This window comes from Schistocerca cancellata, chromosome 3 (assembly GCF_023864275.1).
Source record: "Schistocerca cancellata isolate TAMUIC-IGC-003103 chromosome 3, iqSchCanc2.1, whole genome shotgun sequence".
NCBI lineage: Eukaryota > Metazoa > Arthropoda > Insecta > Orthoptera > Acrididae > Schistocerca > Schistocerca cancellata.
Genome location: NC_064628.1, coordinates 742365639 through 742371379, shown reverse-complemented (window position 1 = coordinate 742371379; position 5741 = coordinate 742365639). Strand labels below are relative to the sequence as shown.

At 43.9% G+C, this 5741-nt stretch overlaps 1 non-coding gene across 1 annotated transcript; it reads right to left on the bottom strand.

Annotated features, from left to right (window-relative positions):
• Positions 1 to 4812: 4812 nt before the first annotated feature.
• Positions 4813 to 4887, bottom strand: Trnas-cga (transfer RNA serine (anticodon CGA)). Its single transcript has one exon. It is a non-coding gene; the product is annotated as a tRNA-Ser (tRNA).
• Between the last annotated feature and the right edge of the window lie 854 nt (positions 4888 to 5741).

Genomic DNA, 5741 nt, shown 5'->3' with positions numbered 1-5741 from the left:
TTCGTTTATGGAACAGAATCGTTTCTGAAAGAAATGAATAGAATTACATAACACAAATTGTGTGACTATTCACGAGAAATTTAAAAACGTAACTTGTCAGCCACTCCTTTCACTCAAATGATTATGTAGATTCAATAACTAGAGAGTCCTATTAGGTGAATAAAAAGTACCTATGCTCTCATAACGCACAGATAACTATTATTTTATGATCAATATGGATGTGCCTATGTGGATAATACTAATAATTGAGAAGCAAAACAGTTACATGATACAGCTTTTTTTTTTTTTTTTTTTTTTTTTTTTTAAAAAAGAAAATGTCTTCAATTTTTAATTAAAGTTTCTGTGTTAAACTTAACTTGAGTAAACACAAATTGTTTACACGTTTATGGAAATAATGTTAGGTAGGAGACAAATTTGTTCCTCTAAAACATTAATGGGCCTCTGGTCCTAATATCTTCACTAAAAGATGGAAAGTTGTTGTCATAATGGGAGATAAGAGTGGACACTATTTCTTGCTATACGTGTGATGTGACTGAGTGAACTCGGAACACTAGTGTACCAACAAACTTCATGTTACTTTGAAAATCACTCTGTTGTCTAATACTGAAAAATGTGTTGACACAAACAGTGCCCAAGACAGGTGAGGTCTGTTTCGCACTGTGCTAAATAAAACGAAATAATTTCATGGTTGGCTGTTGGGGGTATTCCAGTGAGCAACAGCGAGTGTTCGAGTTGGCGAAAGTTTGGCCACCATCCGCTGGAGTTGAGCTGTATTTTGGTTATTTGAAGTCCAAGTGCACCAGCGGAATTTTCTGCCTGGTGGGCATTAGCGTTCCGGTTACCTGCCCTGGAAGCTTACGTAAAATCCAGGCAGTGTCCTTTCCTCACCGTGTTGTCGCTGTCCAACACGTGTGTGTAGTTTCGACAGCTTATGCACACTAGGTTGTGGGCGGCTTCGCCTTTTACGTTTTGGCCTTGGAGTTCCTTGTGTGCTGATCGGGTGGAAAGCAAGTCGTCTTGTCGGTGGGTCCGTTGACTGTCTCTTGGTTGGGTTGCCGGCGGATCGGATATAGTTGGGCCGACTACCTGTCTCCCCTAAGCAAACGTTAGTACTTCAAGTGCAGAACAACCCACTTAAACTTCTGAGTGCCGCTGGCTGTACTACCCTTTCTTATTGGTGTTTTGACTGTGTATTTCAATGGCTCATAGCCGATGGTTTGAATCTGTAAGCTTTTAGTTGGGTTTTAAATAATGGGCCTTCAGCCGTTTTAGAATTGAAAGTACCTTACTTGTCAAGTCTTGCATCGTTTGGGCTTCAGCCTCATTTAAAATATTTTTGGATAAAGCTTTGGGCCTCCTGCCTTTTGAAAATTTATTGTAGTTGTGTTTTCCAATCACGGGCCTTCAGCCATTTTAAAAATTATAGAGGTTGTGCACTTAAGCCATAAGATTGTGTGACATATTCAGTCGATAGTTAAGCTCGGAAATTCGCGCAGTAATGTTTGGGCAACTAAATTTATGTGTGTTCGAGAGTAACTGACAGCCGCTCATTTTTGGCTCCTTTCCACAATTCCAACTACCCGTTCTGTCCTGCGGATTTAACCAGGCGTTTCAGTGGTGTTGCTTTTGGCCAAAAAATCTCTCACAGGCAACGATAAATGAGCAGGTGTATTGCCGTGATGCAAAAGCCACAATTCTAGGACCTTTCTTGCGTATTGCTTCTCGCAAACGGCGCATATCGTTGAGATAATACTCCGTATTGACCGTACGACTTCGAGGCAAAAATTCATGATGGACTACGCCACGGTAACTGAAAAAAAAAAAAACAGTGAGCAAAACTTTTACATTTGATCGAACTTGAGGTGCTTTTTTTCGGTCTTGGCTCTCCGGAATGCTTCCATTGGGTTTACAGGGCTTTGGTTTCGACGTAATAGCCGGCCGAAGTGGCCGACCGGTTCTAGGCGCTACAGTCTGGAACCGCGCTACCACTATGGTCGCAAGTTCGAATCCTGCCTCGGGCATGAATGTGTGTGATGTCCTTAGGTTAGTTAGGTTTCTAAGTTCTAGGGGGCTGATGACCTCAGAAATTAAGTCCCATAGTGCTCAGAGCCATTTGAACCATTTTTTCGACGTAATAACCGTAAACCCATGTTTCGTCACCAGTTATGACCCTTTTGCGCAAATCAGGATCATCATTGACGTCATTCAAGAACTCCTGAGCGATGCTCATGCGACGGTTCTTGTGATCAAAATTGAGAAGTTTTGGAACAAACTTCGGTGACACACGTCTCATGCCCAAAACATCCGAAAAAATTGGATGACACGAGGCGACCGATATGCTAACATCTTCAGCAACTTCTCTTACGGTAATTCAACGATTTTCAAAACAATTTTCTTCACTGTTTCGACGTTATCATCTGTTGTTGTGCTGGGGCGTCCTGAGCGAGATTAGTCATTGGCATCTTCCCGGCCATCTTGGAAACATTTTTTATTTTTTTAATTTTTACTTAATTTTTACTTAGAGCAGACTCACCGTGTGCCACTGACAAGATTTCAAGTGTTTTAGAGCACTTGATTCCATTTTTCACGTAAAATTGATGCAAATTCTTTGCTCCATTTTTTATAATAATCGAAAATCGCCTAGCACACTGAAACACGTCTAACCTTTCCATCTGTCAGAAAGAAACGAAGATGCTGTACACTTGAAACTGTGAACCTATGTCGGGAAATGTGTACCAACATAGCAAAAAATATCGATAATTGAATGTATGTTGCCCGCGCAGCTTGAAACGTCACCTTACTTTCTGAACAGCCCTCGTACATTTTTAGGCAGCAGTTTGCTAGTTAAGGGAGGTAGGACGTCAAACGGGCCGACTTGGAGCAGGAGACGAACCACACGACATTTTAATTTCCACTGTCTATACTTTTACAAATAAATTCATAAAACGTTATCAGTATGACCAGGAAGGATCCAGGATTCACACTCATAGCAGTGGATGTTCGAAAACATAAAGAAATAATTTTTTTAGATGTTTTCAATTACTAATGGCTGCATTTGTTGCTATTGGTACACTTTTCTTCATAAGTAAGGGAGATTCTTAGATGAATTTTACCCGGCATACAAGCCATACTTAAAGGTGTATGAAACTCTAGAATTATCAAAATCTATTAAAAACTGAGGTAAAAATTGAGGTAATTAACTACAAATTTCGTGTTTTTTCTAAACATGAAGTTTAAAATATAGCAGCTCATTCGTTTTTTCATAAATTAAATAAATTCTAGATTTTCATACACCTGTAAGTATGGTATGTATGCTGCGCAAAATTCATCGAAGAATCTCTCTACCTTATGAAGAAAAGTGTACCTATAGCAACAAATGCGGCCATTAGTAAGTGAAAAATGATGAAATTCCACACGAAAAAAAAATTACTTCGTTATGTTTTCAAACTTCCGCTGCTATGAGTGTGAATCCTGAATCCTTCCTGGTGATGCTGACAAAGTTTTATGAAGTTATTTGTAAAAGTGTAGTCACTGGAAATTAAAATATCCTGTGATGACTTTCCTGCTCGAAGTCGGCCCATTTGACGTCCTACCCCCCTTAACGTGAGCCGGCCGGGGTGGCCGAGCGGTTCTAGGCGCTACAGTCTGGAGCCGCACGACCGCTACGGTCGCAGGTTCGAATGCTGCCTCGGGCACGGATGTGTGTGGTGTCCTTAGGTTAGTTAGGTTTAAGTAGTTCTAAGTTCTAGGGGACTGATGACCTCAGAAGTTAAGTCCCATAGTGCTCAGAGCCATTTGACCCATTTTTGAACCCCTTAACGTGAGAGGCGGGTCGTATTTGCTTGGTGGTTAACACGGGTATAAGACTCTTCGTACCGAACCGTTATTGTTTTTTTGAACACAGTAGGTGGGCCTCGGACGTTTCAGACGTCTCTGAGGCTGGTGTGGCGCGCTGTGCAGATGATGGTGTCGGTGCCGACGGTGATGTGGACGCTGGAGCCTCTGATCGTGGACGGCGGAGAGGCGTCGCCCGGCCGCAGCCTGCCGCTGCCCATCTGGCTGCCCGGGCTGGACACGTCGGCGTCGCCGCTCTACGAGCTGGTGTACGCGCTGCAGGTGTGCACGCTGGTCGTCGCCGTGGAGGCGTCGCTCTACCTGGACGTCTTCTTCGTCGTGCTGATGCTGGCCATCGCCGGCGAGCTGCACGCGCTCAGCGACGCCGTCGCGGCCGTCCGGTCGCCAGCCGGCAGGCCGGGAACCGCTCTACCTGCTCGTACGGCTCCTGTTGCTGTGGATGCCGGCACCGGTGCCGCCCCGAGCGCGTACAAGGCTATGGTCGGGGTCGTGTGCCGTCATCAGCTGATCTTGGCGTAAGTACCCACACATTTTCTTCCCAAATCAAGAAAGCAATAAAATGTAACTAAAAATACGGAATTACTCAAAAACAAGGACGTGACTCAACTAATTTTTATTTAAATATAAATTGAGTATGAATAATCTACACACCTTTGAAAGATGAGGATCTAAAGGTTTGATTTCAGTCAGTAGAGCACTGATAATTACGTAAACGACCGATAGAGTGCTCATGCCCACAGATAACAAGTTCGATCATTGGTGAATAAGATGGTCTCCAAGCAGCATGAGGTTTTCTTTTTTCGTGCTTTCGGAAAAGATGAGTCAGTAATCTCAACGCAGAGGGCATTTCACCTCCAATTTGACAGTGAACCACCAAACAGCAAAGGCATAGAATGAGATTTTCACTCTGCAGCGGAGTGTGTGCTGATATGAAACTTCCTGGCAGATTGAAACTGTGTGCCGGACCGAGACTCGAACTCGGGACCTTTGCCTTTCGAGGGCAAGTGCTCTACCAACTGAGCTACCCAAGCACCACCCACGACCGGTCCTCACAGCTTCAATTCTGCCAGTACCTCGTTTCCTTCCTTCCGAACTTCATAGAAGCTCTTCTTCCAACCTTGCAGAACTATCACTCTTGGAAGAAAGGATATTGCGGAGACATGGCTTAGGCACAGCCTGGAGGATGTGTCCAGAATGAGATTTTCACTCTGCAGCGGAGTGTGCACTGATATGAAACTTCCTGGCAGATTAAAACTGTGTGCCGGACCGAGAGCTTCTGTAAAGTTTGGAAGGTAGGAGACGAGGTACTGTCAGAAGTAAAGCTGTGAGGACGAGGCGTGAGTTATGCTTTGGTAGCTCAGTTGGTAGAGCAATTGCCTGCGAAAGGCAAAAGCCCGAGTTCGAGCATCGGTCCGGCCCACAGTTTTAATCTGCCATGAAGTTTCATATCAGCGCACTCTCCGCTGCAGAGTGAAAATCTCATTCTAGTAATTTTTCTTTATTTAAATATAAACTAAGTATGAATAATCAACACACCTTCTAAAGACGAAGTTTCATTTCAATCGGTACAGCACTGATAATTACGTGCTCATGCCCACAGATAACAAGTCCGATCATTTGTGAATAAGATGGTTTCCAAGCTGCATGAGGTTTTCTTTTTTCGTGCTTTAGGAAAAGATGAGTCAGTAATCTCCACGCAGAGGGCATTTCGCCTCCAATTTGACAGTGGACCACAAAACAGGAAAGGCATAATTGCCGCGCGGGATTAGCCGAGCGGTCTAGGGAGCTGCAGTCATGGACTGTGCGGCTGGTCCCGGCGGAGGTTCGAGTCCTCCCTCGGGCATGGGTGTGTGTTTTTGTCCTTAGGATAATTTTGGTTAAGTAGA